Below are 23,084 nucleotides of genomic sequence, written 5' to 3' on the forward strand. Positions count from 1 at the left end.
TGTCTTAGTCAGTCAGTTTCCTTCCCCCAAATCTCCATTAGATGTTTGTGACAGGAGTTAGTTTAGGGATTGCTGTTTAGTCTGTTTTAGTAAAAAAGAAAAGAAAAAAAAAGTATAAAAAAATGTGTGTGTTTGTAATTTGTTTTAGTAGTGTGTAAAACATGCAGCGTATGTTTAACGTACAGGAGGCATATGCCTTCTTGGCGTCAGACACCACTGACACTGCATCAGATTTTGACCCAGGTCAGTTTTCTGACACATCTAGTCAAGACGACATGTCATCTGTGTGTGAGCCGGCTGAAGAAAGAAGCTGTGCTTCCTCTGCTACGCCGAATGTGGAGGAGGACTGGGTACCTCCACAGTTAGCCCAGCCCAACGTCCCCCCTTTCAGTGCCAACGCATGCATTAATGTTAATGTGGATGGCTTCTCCCCAATGCAGTAGGTAGAACTATTTTTAGGGGATACCGTCTGGGAGGAGATTGCTTCCCAGACTAACTTGTATGCTACCCAATTTATTGATAACAATCCAGGTAGCTATACAGTCAGGGAGCATGACTAGCATCCCACAGATGTCACAGAGCTTAAAAAATTCTGGGCTCTTACAATGCTCATGGGGATTATAAAGAAGCCATCAATTCGCTCATACTGGAGCACCAACCCAATAATGTCTAGTCCAGTATTCTCCCAAACCATGCCTAGAGCCAGATACAAGTTACTGCTGAGATTTTTACATTTCAGTGACAATACCCTCTGTCACCCTAGAGATCACCCCCAATATTTATAAAATATTTATAAAATACGCCCACTGGTAGACCATTTTCAGGATAAATTTTCGGATGTTTATACCCCCCAACAAATTTTATCCATAGATGAATCTCTAATGAAATACAAAGGGAGATTAGGGTTCAGACAATACATCCCCTCAAAGCGCTCTAGGTATGGCATACAACTGTACAAACTGTGCAGGAGCGAAAGTGGATACACGTTTGCCTTTCGTGTATATGAGGGGAAAGATGGTCACTGTACTCGGGAAATGTTGCCAAAAATATTGGGCAGTGTTTGGCAGTGACACATAACAGGATCTGTTAATCCATGCCTAAAGTACGTGCGTGACAAATAAACAAAAAAAGATTACTACCCAAAAGTTTGACAAAGGCTGGTGGTAGAATTCAGTGCATGTAAAGTGTTAAAATACCACCATTTAAAATACCCTGGGTTGTCTTCTTTTCAAAAATATATGGTTTGATGGGGGTAAAATACATTGTCTCAAATGGGACATGGGCGCAGGTTGATTACATGTCAAAATTCCAAGTTGGGAAACTGATAAGCGCACCTGCCAAACGTGGCCTTTTAGCCCCCAAAACACCTATACATGGGGGGTATCCCTGTACTCGCGAGATGTTGCTGAACACATATTGGGGTGTTGTTTGGCAGTGACACATAACAGGATCTGTTAATTCATGCCTAAAGTACAATGTGTGTGAAAAAAACAATAAAATGTACTAACTCAATGTTAGACAAAGCATGGTGGTAGAATTAGTGCATGGAAAGTGTTAAAATACCACTATGTGAAATACCCTAGGGTGTCTACTTTTCAAAAATATATGATTTGATGGGGGTAAAATACATTGGCCGGCTTCAAAAATGTCCCAAATAGGACATGAATGCAGGTTGACTACACGTCAAAATTCCAAGCTGGGAAACTGATATTCGTATCTGCCAAATGAGGCCTTGTAGCCCCTCAACAACCCGACACACCTATACATGGGGGTTATCCCTGTACTCGGGAGATGTTGCTGAACACATATTGGGGTGTTGTTTGGTAGTGACACCTAACAGAATCTGTGAATTTATACCTGAATTGCAATGTACGTGAAAAAATAAAAATAAAAAATAAAACTACCTATGCAAAGTTTGGCAAAGGTTTGTGGTAAAATGGCTGCATAGAAAGTATCAAAATATTCTTAGATGAATACCCTGGGTTATCTAGTTTAAGAAAAATATATACATGTGGGGTGTTTTTGGGGAGATTTATGACATAACAGTGTTACAATGTCACTATTGATACATTTGAAAAATTTACATTTTGAAACAGCAATTTCCTACTTGTACTTATAGCCCTATAACTTGCAAATAAAAGCAAAAAAAAAAAACATTTGGTGTTTTAAAACTCAGGACAACATTTTGAATCTATTTAGCAGTTTTTGTCATTCGATTTTGTAGATCAGTAAAAGATTCTTTAAGTAAAAAAAGTAAAAAAAAAAAGTGTATTTTTCAATTTTTCACCATATTTTATTATTTTTTAATTAGATTATATGACATGATAAAAACAATAGTATGTAAAGAAAGCCCTTTTTGTCCTGAAAAAAACAAAATATAATTTATATCGGAACAGTAAATGAGAGAGTGGAAAATTACAGCTAAACACAAACACCACAAAAGTGTTAACCCCTTAAGTCCGGAGGGCGTACTATTACGTCCTTTTAAAAGCGGCTCTAAACGCCGCCGGACGTAATAGTACGCCCTCCGGTTTTTAGTAACTTACCCGGTCGCCGGCGGTCCCACGCCGGCGATCGCGGTTGGGGGGACTCCCAGGGAGCCCCCCCGCGGCACATCTTCCTCCTCCGGTGCCTCCCGGTCATGTGAGAGTGAGGTCCTTGCGAGGACCTCACAATCACATGGCCGGTATAGCTGGCTTCTGTATTGCCAGCAGGGGGACCAACTGTAGTGACAGTTGGTCCCCCTGCTGGCTGAAAATCAAATTAAAATAATGTTAAAAGTGTAAAAAAAAAAAATTATACTTAGATTATATATATATATATTATATATATATGATCTAAGTATATATATACACATATACATACACGCACGTACACTGTATAGGTGTATTTTAATATTAATATATATATAATTATATATATATATTAATATCAAATTACACGTAGACTGATACTGATTAAATATATATATAATTATTGTTATATATATATTTATAAATAATATAAAATAAATAAATATGTAAATACGTAAAAAAATAAAATAAAATAAATTATTAAAAATAAAATATTAAAAAATATATAGATGTGTTTTATTTCGTTCTAACTGTATTGTGATATTAATATATATATATTTATATCAAAATACACGTAGAACGAAATAATATATATATCTATATACATAAATATATACGTATATATCACTATATATATACCTATATATAAATAAAAATATTAAAAAATATATATATATATATATACGTATATATACACATATGTATATATATACATATATTAATTCTACACATATATTTATGTAATAATTTTACATAATTAGGTATCCTAATTAATTACAATTAGCGGGACCTGCCTGACCACCCATGCCGAAAGTATAGGGAATTTAATTTGCTAGCACTATATTTAACCCTATAACTTTCCAAGACACCATAAAACCTGTACATGGGGGGTACTGTTTTACTCGGGAGACTTCGCTGAACACAAATATTAGTGTTTCAAAACAGTAAAATGTAATACAACCATGATATCGCCAGTAAAAGTGACGTTTTTTGCATTTTTCACGCACAAACAGCACTTACAGGGACGATATTATTGCTGCAATACTTTTTACTGTTTTGAAACACAAATATTTGTGTTCAGCGAAGTCTCCTGAGTACAACAGTACCCCTCATGTACAGGTTTTATGGTGTTTTCAAAAATTACAGCGTCAAATATAAGGCTTGTGTTTAATTTTTTTCACATTAAAATTCGCCAGATTGCTTACGTTGCCTTTATGACCCTATGGTAGCCCAAGAATGAAAATTACCCCTATGATGGCATACCATTTGCAATAGTAGACAACCAAAGGTACTGCAAATGGGGTATGTCCAGTCTTTTTTAGTAGCCACTTAGTCACAAACGCTGGCCAAAATTGGCGTTTTTTGCATTTTTCACACACAAACAAATACGAACGCTAACTTTGGCCAGTGTTTGTGACCAAATGGCTACTAAAAAAGACTGGACATCGCTTATTTGCAATACCTTGGGTCGTCTACTATTGCAAATGGTATGCCATTATGGGTGTAAATTTATTTCCTGGGCTACTATACAGTCTCAAAGGCAACGTAACCAATCTGGCGAATTTCAATTTCAAATGTAACACGCTATATTTGACCCTGTAACTTCCCAAAACACCATAAAACCTGTACATAGGGGGTACTGTTTTACACGTGAGACTTTGCTGAATACAAATATGTGTATTTTATTGCAGTAAAAGCAAACAGTATTATGACATTGACAGTTAAAATGTCATGTAGAACGAAAAAAATAAAAAAAAATCTTATTTTGTCCCATTTTTTTCATATTAAATTATGTTTCATAGCTAAACATTTGATATTAAATGAAAGCCCTGTTTCCCCTGAATAAAATGATATATAATAAGGGGGGGTGCATTTAATATGAAAGAGGTGAATTACGGTTGGACAGACATATAGCGCAAATGCCAGGTTTTGTTTACGTTTTGTTTCGTTCACAACTTGTACATTTGGCTGCGGTGTTAAGGGGTTAAAATAGCTCTGGTCCTTAACGTACAAACATCGCAAAGACAGTCCGGTCCTGAAGGGGTAAAGTGGCAAATATGTTATTTATTTATTTTTGAGGTGGAAGATACAATGTACTACTTTACAGAAAAAAGAGCCAGTTTGAATGAGCCAACTTAACTTATGTAGCTAATAACACTGATTAGTCTTTTTATTGTTTTCATAATTTATTATATCCGAAATGTGTACAAATATGATTGACATATGAATACTGTATTATTCAAGTAATATTTATATTGCACAGTTCATAATATTTCCATACATATTGAATGATTAAAAAAGTTAGCTGAATAAGAAGCTGTCCTCCCCTATGGTGTGTGGCCGCTAGTTGTAATGAGAGTGTGTGTTGGCTGGGTGTAATGTGTGAGGATGTAGTGTGTCTGCCTGCTGCCCCCCTCCTTTATTTTTTTAGCCTTTTTAGTGCATTTCCAAGATCCCTGGTGGTCCAGCCTGTGTGGGGGAGGGGGGGTAGTCCTATTCCTTGGGGGGTCTATCAGGGATCCAGGTGGTCATATTCCTTGTGGGTTTACAGACCTCTCACTCCCAGCACTCGGTCCTTCCTATAGCAGCACTGCTGCTTGCCATCTCTAGTGAAATCAATGCACTAACACATTGCCTATTGCCCATACTACTCCTAGTGAGCAAAAGGAGCTTTGCCCTCATCCAACATGGCGCCGGGTGGTTCAGTCTCCGTGATGTCATTTCCTTTCCCAGATGAAGCTTTCCTTCCATAGGCTGCTTACTTGGCTCCGTCCCCTTCTCACTCTGTATTCGGCAGTGACGTCATCTAGCTGAGCCGGTGGGAGCAGAGTGTGAGGCTCGGGGTTCATGGTGTTTATTGGGATTATTCCTGGTTCCAGATCAGGAGGTTAGTATTGTCCTCAGTGAGCCCCCTGGAGCATCATGTGACCTGGTAATACAGCCATTCAGTTATTACTGAGCAGCATGGAGGATACTGGATCATTAATACAATGCTGCTATTAATCAGACTAGTACATTAACATGGGAGAGAGGGGACAGCATGGAGAGAGAGGGGACAGCATGGAGAGAGAGGGGACAGCATGGAGAGAGAGGGGACAGCATGGAGAGAGAGGGGACAGCATGGAGAGAGGGGACAGCATGGAGAGAGAGAGAGAGAGGAGGAGAGGGGGCAGCATGGAGAGAGAGAAGAAGAGGGGGCAGCATGGAGAGAGAGAAGGAGAGGGGGCAGCATGGAGAGAGAGAAGGAGAGGGGGCAGCATGGAGAGAGAGAAGGAGAGGGGGCAGCATGGAGAGAGAGAAGGAGAGGGGGCAGCATGGAGAGAGAGAAGGAGAGGGGGCAGCATGGAGAGAGAGAGAGAGAGAAGGAGAGGGGGCAGCATGGAGAGAGAGAAGGAGAGGGGGCAGCATGGAGAGAGAGAGAGAGAGAAGGAGAGGGGGCAGCATGGAGAGAGAGAGAGAGAGAAGGAGAGGGGGCAGCATGGAGAGAGAGAGAGAAGGAGAGGGGGCAGCATGGAGAGAGAGAGAGAAGGAGAGGGGGCAGCATGGAGAGAGAGAGAGAAGGAGATGGGGCAGCATGGAGAGAGAAGGAGATGGGGCAGCATGGAGAGAGAGAGAGAAGGAGATGGGGCAGCATGGAGAGAGAGAGAGAAGGAGATGGGGCAGCATGGAGAGAGAGAGAGAAGGAGATGGGGCAGCATGGAGAGAGAGAGAAGGAGATGGGGCAGCATGGAGAGAGAGAGAGAAGGAGATGGGGCAGCATGGAGAGAGAGAGAGAAGGAGATGGGGCAGCATGGAGAGAGAGAGAGAAGGAGATGGGGCAGCATGGAGAGAGAGAGAGAAGGAGATGGGGCAGCATGGAGAGAGAGAGAAGGAGATGGGGCAGCATGGAGAGAGAGAGAGAGAGAAGGAGAGGGGGCAGCATGGAGAGAGAAGGAGAGGGGGCAGCATGGAGAGAGAGAGAGAAGGAGAGGGGGCAGCATGGAGAGAGAGAGAAGGAGAGGGGGCAGCATGGAGAGAGAGAGAGAAGGAGAGGGGGCAGCATGGAGAGAGAGAGAGAAGGAGAGGGGGCAGCATGGAGAGAGAGAGAGAAGGAGAGGGGGCAGCATGGAGAGAGAGAGAAGGAGAGGGGGCAGCATGGAGAGAGAGAGAGAAGGAGAGGGGGCAGCATGGAGAGAGAGAGAGAAGGAGAGGGGGCAGCATGGAGAGAGAGAGAGAAGGAGAGGGGGCAGCATGGAGAGAGAGAGAGAAGGAGAGGGGGCAGCATGGAGAGAGAGAGAGAAGGAGAGGGGGCAGCATGGAGAGAGAGAGAGAAGGAGAGGGGGCAGCATGGAGAGAGAGAGAGAAGGAGAGGGGGCAGCATGGAGAGAGAGAGAGAAGGAGAGGGGGCAGCATGGAGAGAGAGAGAGAAGGAGAGGGGGCAGCATGGAGAGAGAGAGAGAAGGAGAGGGGGCAGCATGGAGAGAGAGAGAGAAGGAGAGGGGGCAGCATGGAGAGAGAGAGAGAAGGAGAGGGGGCAGCATGGAGAGAGAGAGAAGGAGAGGGGGCAGCATGGAGAGAGAGAGAAGGAGAGGGGGCAGCATGGAGAGAGAGAAGGAGAGGGGCAGCATGGAGAGAGAGGGAGAGGGGGCAGCATGGAGGGAGAGGGGGCAGCATGGAGAGAGAGAGAAGGAGAGGGGGCAGCATGGATAGAGATGGAGAGGGGGCAGCATGGATAGAGATGGAGAGGGGGCAGCATGGAGAGAGAGAGAGGGGCAGCATGGAGAGAGAGAGAGAGGAGAGGGGGCAGCATGGAGAGAGAGGGGGCAGCATGGAGAGAGAGGGGGCAGCATGGAGAGAGAGAGGGGGCAGCATGGAGAGAGAGAGAGGGGGCAGCATGGAGAGAGAGAGAGGGGGCAGCATGGAGAGAGAGAGAGGGGGCAGCATGGAGAGAGAGAGAAGGAGAGGGGACAGCATGGAGAGAGGGAGAGGAGGAGAGTGGGGACAGCATGGACGATACTGGATCATTAGGCAATGCTACCAATAATTAGATAATTACAGTAACATGGTGTTGGGGTATTTCCTGTGTTCACTATACCTGGAGGGAACCACACATTTATGCTACACTAAACCAGATGGAAGTTCAAAGCATACCAAATTAGAACAAACCAATGGTTAATAAATGCTTGCGAAGAGAAGTTTTTACATTTTTATTTTGTGCAATCATTTACATTTTCTATATCATAACGTGGGGGTTCTTTTTACTGTGTTCTTATCTTATCTACGAAGCTTACCTAATGTTAAACTGATCAGAAATGGCTTTAGCTAGGAACACTGTAGCAGGATATATTTGCTGACTCAAGAAGTGTTCTTGAGAGGCATTGCAGCAAAGGAGAATGTTTAACCCTTTCACATGGGGAGAGAAGTAAAGGTGCAGCATGGAGGGGGGTGTGCAGCAGAGAGGATACTGGATCATTAATGCAACGCTACTACTGATCAGACAATTATATTAAAGAAGGAAGTATAACCCGAAGATAGAGTAGAGCGAGAGAGAATATATGCTGTGTGCTATATTGGAGGACACTGATTTGTAACAATGCAAATAATGTTTATTTAGGAACAATCTGAGTTTAAGAGAGGACATTTACTTATCTGCGAAGGAGTCGGACTGTTTAAATCAAGAAGAGAAGAAACTTTACAGGGATCTAGTGGTAGAGAATTACCAGACCCTCGGCTCTCTGGGTAAGAAAATCTCACACACCCCCTTCCTCTTTACAGGAAATATTTCTCATCAGAGGACACATTTATATCTGGGACCAGGGCCGGACTGGGAATAAAAAGCAGTCCTGGAAATGTTTTTTTATACCAGCACTAATATTAAAGGAACACTAAAGGGTCAGGAACAAAAACATGTATTCCTGACCCTATAATGTTAACACCACCATCTAGCCCCCATGAGCCCCTCATACCACCATAAATATAGTAAAAACTTACTGTATTCAAGCCTGAAGCTGTAAATCTGCATGCTGTTAGACTCAGAAAAACAAGCAGTCTGTTGACATGTGGTAGTCTGATCCAATTACAATGCTTCCCCATAGGATTGTCTGAGACTGACAAAGAGGCAGATCAGGGGCCGAGCCAGCATGATTCAAACACAGCCCTGGCCTATCAGCATCTCCTCATAGAGATTAATTGAATCAATGAATCTCTATGAGGAAGGTTCAGTGCCTGCATGCAGAGGGAGGAGATACTGAATCACAGGATGTTGTGCACAGTGCCAACCTGTGCTCTGCTGACAGCAGATCTGAGTGGATGGGAGCATATCGTGCCTCCATCAACTCCGAAGTCCCTCTGGTTCACTCTGCGTGACTGCAACTGGAGGTGTTCCTAGCTTTCAATGTAAACACTGTATTTTCTAAGAAAATACAGTGTTTACATGAGAGAGGCTGCAGGGAGCTATAGTTCTCACCTGAACAACCTCATTAAAGGGACACTGTAGGCACCCAGACCACTTCTGCTCATTGGAGTGGTCTGGGTGCCAACTCCCACTACCCTTAACCCTGCAAGTGTAATTATTGCAGTTTTTCATAAACTGCAATATTTACATTGCAGGGTTAACTCCACCTCTAGTGGCTGTCTATTAGACAGCCACTAGAGGTCACTTCCTGGGTTCTAGCACAGGTTGCACACGCTGTGTGAGGACCTCCAGCGTCGCTCAAAACCCCATAGGAAAGCATTGAAATGATTTTTCAATGCTTTCCTATGGGGAGACGTAATGCGCATGCGCGGAATTTCCGCGCATGCGCATTAGGTCTCCTCGGCCAGTGAGCGAGATCAGTCTCGCCCACCGGCCGACGTAATCACTAGGAGGAGCGTCGCGAGGCGGAGACAGCGGCGAGGGACATCGCCGCTGTCCCAGGTAAGTCACTGAAGGGGTTTTCACCCCTTCAGTAACCGGGGATTGGTGGGTGGGAGGGAGAGGGACCCTCCAGTGCCAGAAAAACGGATCGTTTTTCTGGCACTGGAGTTTCCCTTTAAGCTGAAGTTGTTGAGATGACTATAGTGTATTTTTAATTGTGCCACCTGTGACAGATATACAGATGGGAAAAGCCAAAAGAATGAAAATTATTTACCCTAAAAGGAGAACTTAAAAATAAACAAAAGAGCTGCTTTATTCTAATCAGATGTGCAACATCTTACATCAACGTTTCATCCCCATAACCTTGAATAGTCCAGTAATGGGAGTGAAACATTGACTGAATGCTGCTGCATGTCTGATTTAAATAAATGTTATTTTGTTTAGTCCTCAATCCTATGAGTGCACTCTGCGTTGGATATAGTTTTACACCAGGACACGAAAGACTCTGAGAAAGGCAGTGTTATCCACTAAATTAATAATGTAATAATTTAAAAAATTAGGCTACAATTGTCAAGCTCTAACTTGGATTTTATTAAAGGACACGGAGGATCATATTATGCTTATCTCTTTCTTTATTATACCTCAGCAGCAAAGAGAAGGTATAAGATATTCATAGAAAAAAACTCAATAAGAACAGGTTCTCAAAGGGTTAACATAACATTCTACCCTTAACCAATAGGAACAGTCCTCTTGTCCATAACCACCCATGTGACCTTTCCTCTCCCTCTTTCTTTGCTGCTGCCTCAGCTAAGTATCACCTAATTTTCTTCTCTCTAGTCAGAGGAATTTTATTGCTTAATTTGCTTGAATTTATGTACTATTTATGTATTTTTCCACACAGTTTTTTCCCTTAGGTATACCCCTTTAAGCCAGCGTGTCAACACGCTTTGGGGTTTTCTTCACTCAGCGGTTTACCGCCTCAGGCGGTAAACCCACCCCCTCCCTCACCGCTCCGGGTAGTTTATTACCCGTTCCATATCCCCATCCTTCCCCCCTGAGCGCTCACCGCGACCGTTTTCTCCGGCGCGAGCGTTTCGCGGCTGGTAAACGCTCGCGCATGCGCATTGGCAGCCGCACAGAGCGGCAGCCATTACCATTAACGGCTGACAGGATTTTTCCCGCCTTTTTCCCGACGCCCTCCTGTGATCTGAGGGGCGGGCGGGAGTGCGCGGATTGGCTGCTGGCTGGGGCTTGCAGCTTACCAGTGCTCCCTTGCGGCCATTCCGGAGGGAACACTCGGTAAGCTGACAGTCTTTTGCTTGTGCCTTGTCCTATCACTCCTAGCCAGCCACATTAATCAGAATTTCTTGTACCAGGAAACTCTGTGAATAATTCTGTGTATATATACAGTTTGAGTGTACATTCATAATAGTTACACATACACTCTGTGGTTATTCAGTTGCTTGTGCAAACTGAATATTACACAATTTCTCTCACTCCCTTCAGCCAATATATCTAGCATGCTGAACCCCAGAGCCCAGGAGACTGGCACTCCTACTACTGCCAGCAAGGACACCAAGCTCCGGGTGTCCCCTGCCACGCTCCCACTCTCACCACAGAGAGAGGACGCAGCTTCCATGGAGCAGCTGAACTCAGAGGAGTTCCATACACTCCTGGACGCGACCATGGCCAAGTCGGTCACACAGGCCATATACACAGCTATGGGCGCAATGTCAGACAACCTGACACAATCCATTAGTAACGCCATCCTGGCGTCTAATCACAACCCTAGCGGCCTCCACCCCAAGGCCCAAGATGACAAGCCTGCTTCCCTCACCGGTCGCAAGGCCACTGAAAAGACCTACCACGTGGGCAGACGAACCTCCAAAACATATATGACGGACAGGTTGCGCCCTGTCACTAATGAGGACGTGGGGCCCCACGTAAACGAGCCTCCCACCGGGCAAAAACGGTGAGGAAATGGAAATGGGCAAAAGCCCAAACTGAGACATCCGACTCTGATTCGGAACTGGAGGAGGTACTGAACGAGTCTGAAGAAATAGACTCTGTTGAATCGGAGAACTCCTCTCCGGAGCGCAGCCTGGCAGCAAACCCTACCAACACGGCTAAGGCGGCTATGGATGACTCCATCATCCTGGACCCTCAGGGCGAGCCCCTCTTTAACCCGGACGACCTACAACATCCTAGATCTACCGAATGGTTTCCGGCTGACCATGTGGCCCAGTATATTGCGGCCAGGATTAGGAAACCCCTGGATAAAAATACCAGGAACAAGCTAAGGGCGGAATGTCCACGCCCGACGATCCCGGATATGGCCTGTGCCACACCAGAAGTGGACCCAAAAATTGCCCAGTTCCTGGGCAAAGCTGGCTGGAAGGCCAAAAAGGGTTTGGATTATTCGCTGCGCCACTGCCAGGACAAGGTGCTTGACTCCTTGGGCCCCAGCGCAAAAATCTTCGACATGGTCGAAGCGGCACTCTCAGGTGACACACCTGTAGACCTCCTGGCTATTCGAGAATGGGCACAGCGCTCTATTTGCCTCATCGGCAATTCCAACGCTGCGCTAAGCACAGAGAGGCGAAAGGCGATCCTCATGAAGATCGACCCGAAACTGGTCAACATGGCCATATCTGAGCCTGGTACACAGGCAAAAGGCCTCCTTTTTGGAGACAATTTTGTGAAAGAGTTGGGTACCTATGTGAGCACATTTACAGCCCTGGACAAGGCGCAAACAAATCTCAAACGAGTGTTCTCACCAAAGGTTTTTGGGGGGGCTGGCAGACATCGGGGCCGTCTGTCCAGCCGCTCATCACGGGGCTCCTACCGGGGCTACCGAGGCCCCACTACATCCAGGTTCCCACAGACAGAAGCCAGGAATCCTACACCCTTCTTTCCTGTCAGGGGCAGATCATGGCAGTCCAGAGGACACAGAGGTGCCACATACGGCCGACGGCCTTATGGTAAGTTCTCTTCCCCTACCTCATTCTGGTATAACACACGTGGGAGGCAGACTATCCCAATTTTTCGGGGCATGGCAAAGACTCACGTCCAATGCCTGGATCCTCAACACAGTGCTAGGGTACCACATAGAGTTTGTGCAAAACCCGATACAATACACTATGCCAAGGCGGATGGTGTTTGCCCCCCAAGACAGGGAACTAGTGTCGAGGGAAATCGGAGCACTGACGGAGAATGGCGCGATCTACCAGGTCCGCCTCACTCCCCAGGCTTCCTGAGCAACCTGTTCTTGGTTCCCAAAAAGGGCGGCGGCGTGAGGCCGGTGATCAACCTACGCCCTCTCAATACATTCGTACGATATCACCACTTCAAAATGGAAGGGATCCATTGCCTACGAGACCTTCTCAGGCTGGGGGATTGGATGGTCAAACTGGACCTCCAAGATGCCTATCTCACCATCCCCATCGCAGAGGAGTGTCACCACCTCCTCCAGTTTCAATGGAACCAACAGACATGGAGGTTCCGGTGCCTACCATTTGGCCTCTCATCAGCACCATGGTGCTTTACAAAACTGCTAAAACCGGTAGTGGCACTGCTGCGCAGCAGAGGGGTGCGCATGATCATATATTTGGACGATATGCTGATCATGGCACAGGATGCCCTTCTACTTCAACAACATCTATCCTGGGCACTATCCCTCTTTCACAACCTGGGATTCCTAATCAACTGGGAGAAATCGGTTCTAATCCCCTCCCAGTCCATGGAATTCCTAGGATTCACTATAGAGGCAGTCCAAGGGACCCTAAGCCTACCACCTTCAAAGATCAAGACTATCAAGAAGGAGATTCGCAGAACGCTGGCTCGTCCAACGCTAACCGTGAGACAACTAGCCAGAATAATCGGACTCCTCTCAGCCTCCATACAGGCAATCTTCCCGGGCCCCCTACATTACAGAGCCCTACAGAGACTGAAAACAGCACAACTACAATCAGGTCACTCCTACTCAGACTCCGTGCCACTCGATCACACAGCCAAAGAGGAGCTCAGGTGGTGGCTCCAGCACATGGAAGCATGGAATGGCAGAGCAATCTTCGGCACCGCCCCAGATTGCATAATAGAATCCGATGCCAGCACGCGGGGCTGGGGAGCGCGTTGTGGTCCTATCTCCACAGGAGGAAGATGGTCCCAACCGGAAAAGGCACTACACATCAACAGCCTGGAACTTATGGCAGGCTCTTTCGCGCTGAAGAGCCTCCTGGGTCCCAAAACACACTGCTCCATCATTTTGCGGATGGACAACATATCAGCAGTCCAATACATCAACCGCCTCGGCGGCACCAGATCCAAAATCCTGGCAGACTTAGCCACGGACTTCTGGCAGTTTTGCTTGGAACGCAACATATCAGTTCAAGCCGAATACATTCCGGGACTCTCGAACACCATAGCAGACTGGAATTCCAGATCCCTACGGGATGCCAGCGATTGGCACCTGAACCGCGCAACGTTCTTAAAACTTCAGACATTATGGGGCCCGATGTACATGGACCTGTTTGCGTCGAGATTGAATACTCAACTTCCGAAATTCTTCAGTTGGAGACCGGACCCAGAAGCAGTAGCTACGGATGCATTCCTCCATCCATGGCCGGTCAGAAGACTATACGCTTTCCCTCCATTCGCTCTACTGGCACGAACATTGGTACACCTCGACCGCTCGCGGACGTCCATGGTCCTCATAACACCATTCTGGACAACACAGCCTTGGTTCCCTTCACTCATGGAGATATCCATAGATGTTCCCAGATTGCTACCAGAGCATCCACACCTCCTTTCGGATCCCGAAGGGAACCCACATCCACTGGTGATGCAGGGTCAACTCAAATTGCTAGCGTGGCTCCTCTCAGGGGACCCTGGGTCATACCAGATGTTCCACAGACAACTCTCGAACTATTGGCGGGAGCCTGGGCTCCAGGAACACGGAGATCCTACAGTAGGGCCTGGAACGCCTGGAGTGGTTGGTGCATGGAACAACAAGTGGATCCCGTATGTGCCTCTGTGAATTATATGTTACGTTTCCTCACACTCCTATACGACCAAGGCCTGGCGTATCGGACGATCAATGTTTACAGATCAGCAATCTCCGCTGGACACAAAGGCTGGGAAGGATCCCCAGCGGGCAAACACCTACTGGTGTGCAGACTCCTACGTGGGGTTCGATTTGCCAGACCCCCACAACCCCGATACACATCAGTGTGGGACGTGAATCTAGTCTTAAACTTATTAGAAAGATGGCCACAGAACTCTTCTCTCACATTGAAGCAATCTATCTCGAAACTGGCCATGCTCTTCTGCCTGATTTCATGCAAACCAGTTTCGGATGTTCGGGCACTAGACGTTGATGCACGCTCGTTCACCCCAACGGGAGTAACATTCAACATCTCCAGACGTACCAAAACAACGATTTCATCAATATCATACCCAGCATTCCCTCATAACGTAAACCTATGTCCAATAGCCTGCCTGAAGGAATATGAAAAACGGACACAGGCATTTAGAAATCCGAGACACCACGAACTGTTTTTGGCCATCAACACGCCACACCAACCAGTATCCTCGGTAACAATAGCCCGATGGGTGAAGTGGATAATGACCACCGCTAATATAGACACGTCCATATATGGCGCACACTCCACCAGGGGAGCTATGGCGTCCAAAGCGTTCACTTTGGGATGCAGGTTGGAAGACCTATTGCGGACGGCAGATTGGTCCCGTGAGTCCACCTTTAAAGATTACTATTTTCACCCTACAGACCACATATCATCGACAGTCATTGCACAGCTTTGAACTAGCATAATATGAGCCTCCGTGTCCTTTAATAAAATTACCAGATTTTACTAATTACATGACGTAAAGTCATGATTTTATAAAGGACACGGAGGCGAATATTCGCCCACCCGGTAAGTATGTCATTTCAAACCAGTTTTAAGACAGAATTGTATGCCCACCCGATATATCCTGACATGCAGATAAGGTTGAGTTTGTCTAGATACGAGTCGATTATGTACCATAAGTTATATTACATACCATGGCACATACAACAGGCAAGTTAATCTGTACAGATAACGAATACATAGAGTTAAGCAACACCAATGTGGCAAACAGTTGCGAGACCATATTTTACCACTTCTTTTCTCTATCCCATTTCAGCTTGAAGATCAAATATCGAAACCTTCAGATGACCAGTTGTCAGCACAGTTCAAACGGATAACTTCTACAGTTCAGTTGCATAGAAGAGTTCGTTACAAGGGATAAAGTTTCCAAATTGTTCTTCTCAAGTTATGATGATCCAGCTTCGGCATGACCAAAGAAAGAGGGAGAGGAAAGGTCACATGGGTGGTTATGGACAAGAGGACTGTTCCTATTGGTTAAGGGTAGAATGTTATGTTAACCCTTTGAGAACCTGTTCTTATTGAGTTTTTTTCTATGAATATCTTATACCTTCTCTTTGCTGCTGAGGTATAATAAAGAAAGAGATAAGCATAATATTCGCCTCCGTGTCCTTTATAAAATCATGACTTTACGTCATGTAATTAGTAAAATCTGGTAATTTTTCAAATCCGCTATTGTGGTCTAAATTACACAATTTAGATTTTCACTTCCTAAAATTAAAAGTTATGTGAAACCCTTGTTACATTATATATATATTTGTGTAATTTCCAAATGTGTATTATGTATGTGTACATATGTCTATTAACATGTGCATTATACTGATGTTTTGTGTGTGTGTGTGTGTGTGTGTGTATGTATGTATGTATGTATGTATGTATATAATTATAAACATAATAATTGATAAAATTATGTTTGTGTGCGAGATATATCTATATCTATATATATTTATCCTCTCTCGAAATACGTTTGGCACTCTTCCTTGAAAATAAAAATTATGGGTACATACCAGGGTGCAAAAAACCAGCGAGGACACACACATATATAACGAATAATTAAGCGCACTCCTATATCACCTGCACCACGGACCATATAGTTCATCTTATTACTTGTCTGTGTGGCCTTGCATATGTCTGAAAAACTGACCTCACATTAAGGGATCGGATTCGAGGCCACCGATCTACGATTAACACCGAGACCAAAGATCTGATAAACCCGTGGCAAAACATTTTCTGGAGGTTGGACATCGTTTGCCAGCACTTCGATTTATTGCCATTGAACATGTACCACCTTCACCTCGAGGAGGAGATAGATCACACCAATTATTACAACATTCTGGATACACCATTTGAATACCGTGGTCCCTAATGGGCTGAATGAGAACACAGTTTTATCCATGTTTCCACATATATAATGTAGGCAGGATTATTCCCTTTAGAGGGCCTTAGTATTTCTTCAATAGTTTTTCTTTCAGTAATTATCATTAATTATTATTTTTTATAATATTTAGTACATTAGCCATTGGCTTAGACAGTCTTGCATTCAAGTGAAAATAGTATATAGTAGTCCTTATTTAAACATAGTAGGTAACATCTATTTATAAATCCATAATAGTTTATATAGAGTATTATTTAGTTCATAGTTCCTTTTTATTTAATAAGCATAAGTATGATTTTTGCAGCCTTATCAGTAAGAAAGCATTTTGCTATAAGCAGGTAGACAGCCTGGTGTCATAGATCTATTTCTCTTGAGCTGTGAATCGAACAGCTTATATATTAATATATAAATACTTAATATATTTAATAGAATTTTATATGATTTATGACCTACATAGGATGTATCTAGTTTCTATGGGTTTTGACTATTATATGTATTTTTTTAGCCGACTTTCAGATTCTGATGATTCAACAGAAGATTAAGATTATATTATTTTTTGAATATACTGCAATATTAACTAGGTTACACATATTGGCTTGACTGTCCTCTCCACCTTACACACACTTGGCTCTCTGTATGTGGACATTAGATTCTGTGGTACCTTTAAATATAAATATATAATATAAAGTTTTGAGTATGTTAGGGTTAAACCCCCCCCCCCTTTTTAAGAATAGAAACATTTGGTATTTCTTTTGGAAATTCATCTGTTCCACAGAACATTGTCCAAAACAGATATAGTACATTCTAATATACAGTAGAGACACACAACATTGTTTTTAATTCACTTCACTGTCTTCACATTCACACATCAGTTTTCTTTTTTCTTTTTCACTATTTTTATACACTTTTTTTTGGTCTCCTCTGTAGTTCCTAATATCCTCCGGTGCTAGAAAGATAGTCTGCGGCTATCTCTTATTCACTCACTTAATATCACTTAGGTTGCCAAGCAACCGCTGTAATCACCGCGGGACGTAATGTAATGACGTCACCTGCGGCTTCTGCACACTTCCGGGTCTTGATCGTTTGGGGAGGTCCCTGTAACAGGGAGGGGTGCAAAACCAAGGAGTTGGCTAGACTCCCAAATATATATATATATATATATATATATATATATATATATATATATATATATATATATATAAACATGGGGAATGGTTGCACTCACCTGAACATGCTTAAATGGGGTGCTGCTAATTTGAAGTAGTGATCAGCACTCACTCACTTGTAGTAATTTAAAAAGTTCAGGCTTTATTATAAATCCATTAAAAATTCGACCATAAGACCAATGTTTCAGTCCCCTCTGGGACTTTCATCAGGATCAGGCACAGTGAAGCAAATACATTTATATAAGCAGGAAAATCAAAGAATATTGACTTATCCCAGGTGATGGGAGTGATGTCTCTCGCGTATCACAGTGCGCATGTGTCTCCCGTTGCTGTAGCGACGGGGAGTGTGTTTAGTTACTGGGGAAACAAGTATAGACATCCACCGTGTATAAAAGGTCGTGTATCTTTTATACACAGTGGATGTCTATACTTGTTTCACTAGTAACTAAACACGCTCCCCGTCGGTACAGCAATGGGAGACACGTCATCACATCACGTAGGGGTGGGACTCTATCCACACATGCGCACTGTGCACTGGGAAACGCTAGAGACATCACTCCCATCACCCGGGGTAAGTCAATATTCTTTGATTTTCCTGTTTAAATAAATGTATTTGCTTTACTGTGCCTGATCCTGATGAAAGTCCCAGAGGGGACTGAAACGTTGATCTTATGGTCGAATTTTTTTATGGATTTTTAATAAAGCTTGAATTTTTTTAAATTATTACAAGACCGTGAGTGCTGATTACAAGTACCCGGCGAATACAACATAAAGTGTGAGTGCAAGGATTGCCTATTTGTCATTTTGTATGTATATATATATATATATATATCATGCCAAAGGATAGCCGCTCACCAGTATTTTAAATTTCAAATTCTTTATTTAATTCAGGATAAAATCAGCGATATCTGCTTTCCCCACATTGCAGGTGCCTACTCTGCTATAATTTACCCGGCCGGTGAGGACGGAGCGGTAGATGCAGCAAGGGAGCCCCCCCATTTTACACAAATCACATCCCTTAAGGAATACACACTCTGCATTATATACACACTCTGCATTATATACACACTCTGCATTATAGACACACACTGCATTATAGACACACACTGCATTATAGACACACACTGCATTATAGACACACACTGCATTATAGACACACTACACATTGCATTATAGACACACTCTGCATTATATAAACACACACTACACACACTGTATTCATTATATACACACACTATACAAACACACTGCATTCACTATACGCACACTACACACACTGCATTCACTATTCACACAAACACACACACACACTCTGCATTCATTATATACACACTACACAAACACTCACTGCATTCACTATATACACACACACACACACACACACTGCATTCATTATGTACACACTACACAAACACACACTGCTCCCCTGTCTAAACACACTGCATCCACTACATGTGGCATGTATATTTTGTGCATTTACCTTTAGAAATTGTTTATTATTTCAAAATGGTAAATGTACAGAATATCGACTATCTGCCTGATAAGTTCACAGTTTATCGGTATCGGCTCTAAAAAAAAAAAATCAATAATGGGCAATCCCTAATGCCGGGTGTCGGGATATGACTTCATATCCTGGCATTTGGGATCGACCATTAGTGATAAAAAAAATTTTATACCGATTTAATATAATATATATATTGAGCACTTGTTAAGACCTGAGAGTGCACCTTATCTGTATTTTTATATATTTTTTGTTATATAACAAAAAATATATAATATATATGTATATTTGATTTTCTCACCCATCCTGGGTGGTATGTTTATTCCTCATTCTCTGGTCCTCTACCAGAAGCCTGGGAGTTTGAGGGTTCTGCGCAGTATCTTCTGGACAGCGATCTCAGATGTCCCACCTGGAATCTATTGAAGCCACTCCCGCAACTTGGGAGTCAAAGTCCCGAGTGCTCCTATAACAACTGGGGCTACTACTGCCTTCACTTTCCACATCCTTTCTAGTTCTTCTTTCAGTCCTTGGTATTTCTCCACCTTCTCATGTTCCTTTTCCCTGATGTTATAGTCACTGGGCATTGCCACATCCACCACGACTACAGTCTTTCGTTCCTTGTCTACCACCACGATGTCTGGTTGGATGGCCAGCACTTGCTTGTCTGTCTGGATCTTGAAGTCCTACAGGATCTTAGCCCTGTCATTCTTAAAGCGGCACTGTCATGCCGAATCCTGTCTGTTTGTTTGTTTTTTTTAACCCCCCCTCCGGCCTCCACTACATCTAACTGACACCCTAGTCACCCCCAAATGCCCTTAAGCTCCCCACATTACCTATTTTTTATTCCTTATTTTCTGCCCCGATCTTTATTCAGGGCGCCGCCATCTTTGTGTGGGTAGATGAAGTCCCTGTGGGACACGTCATCTGCCCACACTAGATAGCGCTGAGATTCCCGCACATGCCCAGTGAAATACCTGGACATGCGACCGGGAATTTCGTCTATTCATTCATTCATCAGACAGACGAATGAATGAATAGAAATATCAGCCGAACAAACAAACACTATGTATCGGTGTTTGTTTGTTCGTGCAGTTTATTACAAGGAGGGAGCTACCGTCATGCAGCTCCCTTCTTGTAATATGTAAAGATAGAAGCGGCAGGGAGCAGTGCTCCCCACCACTTCATAAGCCCCCCCCAGGTCCTCCCTCACTCTATGGGGGTCAATATGACCCCCATAATAGCACAAGGGAGATTAAAATCTCCCCAATGCCCCTACTCGCTGTACCGCGAGTAGGGGCATGTCCACTAAACAGTGAGCAGCCTGTGGACTGCCCCCACCCCTGGGCTGCGGGTGTGGGCCATAATGATAATGGGGGGGACCTACTGCCCCCCCCGGCCCCCACCCTTCGCGGCGGGTGGGGGCCATAATGATAATGGGGGGCAGTAGGTCCCCCCCGGGGGGGTGGGTGGGGGCCATAATGATAATGAGGGGGGGGACCTACTGCCCCCCCCGGCCCCCAACCCCTGAGCGGCAGGAGGGGGCCATAATGATAATGAGGGGGGGGGACCTACTGCCTCCCCCAGCCCCCACCCCTGGTCGGCGGGTGGGGGCCATAATGATAATGGGGGGACCTACTGCCCCCCCCGGCCCTAATCCCTGCGCGGCGGGTGGGGGCCATAATGATAATGGGGGGGACCTACTGCCCCTCCCGGCCCCCACCCCTGGGCGGCGGGTGGGGGCCTTAATGATAATGAGGGGGGACCTACTGCCCCTCCCGGCCCCCACCCCTGGGCAGCGGGTGCGGGCCATAATGATAATGAGGGGGGGACCTACTGTCCTCCCCGCCCTCGTCCCCCCCACAAGGTGACTAGGGGTCCCCAAGCCCCTAGTCACCCACCTCCCCACCCAAATAAAAAGTCCCTACCTACCCCCCTCACCCTAAAAAATAGTGAGGGGGAATAAAATAACTAACCTGTAAAATAAAATTAAACTTACCATTCAACGTCGTCTTTTTTCTCAAATCTTCATTTTTCAGCCCCAAAAAAGGCCAAATAAAAAACCAACATAACCGTCGAATTTAAAATAAAATAAAAATCCCGAGCGCAAAAAAAACAGACGAAAAATAAAAAACCCGAACGCAAAAAAATAATCCATCTTCACCCATGGAGGGCTCCGCGCAGACTGAGCTCCGCAGGGCAGGGGAAGGCTTATAAAGCCTTGCCCCGCCATGCAATTAGGCTAAGAACACTCTGATTGGTGGGTTTAAGCCAATCAGAGTGCTCTTTGTCATTTTACACAGCATTGGAGAATTCACAGTAAGTCATCATGCACCCATGTCGCATTTGGAACATTTTTGAAGTCGGACAATATAAATTACCCCTATCAAACCATATATTTTAATAGTAGACTCTCTAGGGTATTTCAAATGGTGGTATTTTAACATTTTCCATGCACTAATTCTACCACCAGCCTTTGTCAAACTTTTGGATAGTCGTTTTTTTGTGTTATTTTTGCTCACATTGTACTTTAGGCATGGATTTTTAGTTCTGTTTATGTGTTACTGACAAAGAAACCCTCAATATGTGTTCAGCAACATCTCCCCCAATGTACAGGTTTTATGGACTTTTGAAATTTGCCAGATTGGTTTGCTGGGCCTTTGTTGCCTTTGAGACCAGCCCAGGAATTAAAATTTACCCCATCATGGCATACCATTTTTGAAAATAGACAACCCAGGGTATTCAAAACGGGTATGTCCAGTCTTTTACATTAGCCACTTAGTCACAAACGCTGCCCAAAGTTAGCATCTTATTTTTAAATTTTTTTGCATTTTTTTTTTTTTTTACACAAAAACTGCACCTTTACTGGTGATTTCATCGTCGTAATACGTCATACTAATTTAGAGTATTTGTGTTCAACGAAGTCTCCTGTGTGTGTGTGTGTGTGTGAGATATATATAAAAATGCAAAAATACCCTGCACTCACGCTTTAACCACTTCACTGCCGGGCGCATCTACCAGGGCTCCATATGATACAATTCCAAAATAGAAATGGCTGCTCTCCGGTCTTTAAAAATAATTTTTTTTAAAGTGGATGCTGTGCCCATTTGCCCAGTCAGCGCCACCACTCATATCTGTTGTCACAATAGCGTAAGCTTTACATTTAAAAAATAAAATAAAAAACATTTCACTGTAATAGATTGAAGAGCAGTTAGTTGTCTGCCAGCTTCTGTGTCAGGCTCACAGTGGATGCTGTGCCCATTTGCCCAGTCAGGGCAACCACTCATATCTGTTGTCACAATAGCTTAAGCTTTACATTTAAATTTTTTTTTTCACTGTAATAGATTTAAGAGCAGTTAGTTGTCTGCCAGCTTCTGTGTCAGGCTCAGTGGATGCTGTGCCCATTTGCCCAGTCAGTGCCACCACTCATATCTGTTGTCACAATAGCTTAAGCTTTACATTTAAAAAAAAAAATCACTGTAATAGATTGAAGAGCAGTTAGTTGTCTGCAAGCGTCTGGGTGTCAGGCCTCCTTCAGCATGTGCTCTGCAGACCTCTGCCAGTGTACTTTGCCAGTTGCCACTCATATCTGGTGTCTCTATAGCGTGCTTTTACAAAGAAAAAAAGTTTTCCAGTGTAAGCTAATAGCAGTCAGAGTCCTTAAAGCGGGTGTGTCAGGCCTACAGCGTGTGCTCTGCAGACCTGTGCCAGTG

The 23,084-nt window shown here is 44.2% G+C and overlaps 1 protein-coding gene across 2 annotated transcripts in view; it reads left to right on the plus strand.

Annotated features, from left to right (window-relative positions):
* The first annotated feature begins 5,382 nt into the window (after positions 1 to 5,382).
* LOC134608377 (gastrula zinc finger protein XlCGF17.1-like) overlaps positions 5,383 to 23,084 on the plus strand; it is a 44,298-nt gene continuing 26,596 nt past the window's right edge. Inside the window, exons 1-2 of one of the 2 annotated variants that reach the window (XM_063451139.1) lie at positions 5,383 to 5,460; positions 8,167 to 8,291. The gene's annotated coding sequence lies outside the window, so the exon portion shown is untranslated. The remainder of the gene's footprint in view (positions 5,461 to 8,166; positions 8,292 to 23,084) is intronic. The other variant, XM_063451140.1, reaches the window with a different exon arrangement.

The sequence above is a fragment of the Pelobates fuscus genome, chromosome 4 (genome assembly GCF_036172605.1).
Source record: "Pelobates fuscus isolate aPelFus1 chromosome 4, aPelFus1.pri, whole genome shotgun sequence".
In the NCBI taxonomy this organism is placed as follows: domain Eukaryota; kingdom Metazoa; phylum Chordata; class Amphibia; order Anura; family Pelobatidae; genus Pelobates; species Pelobates fuscus.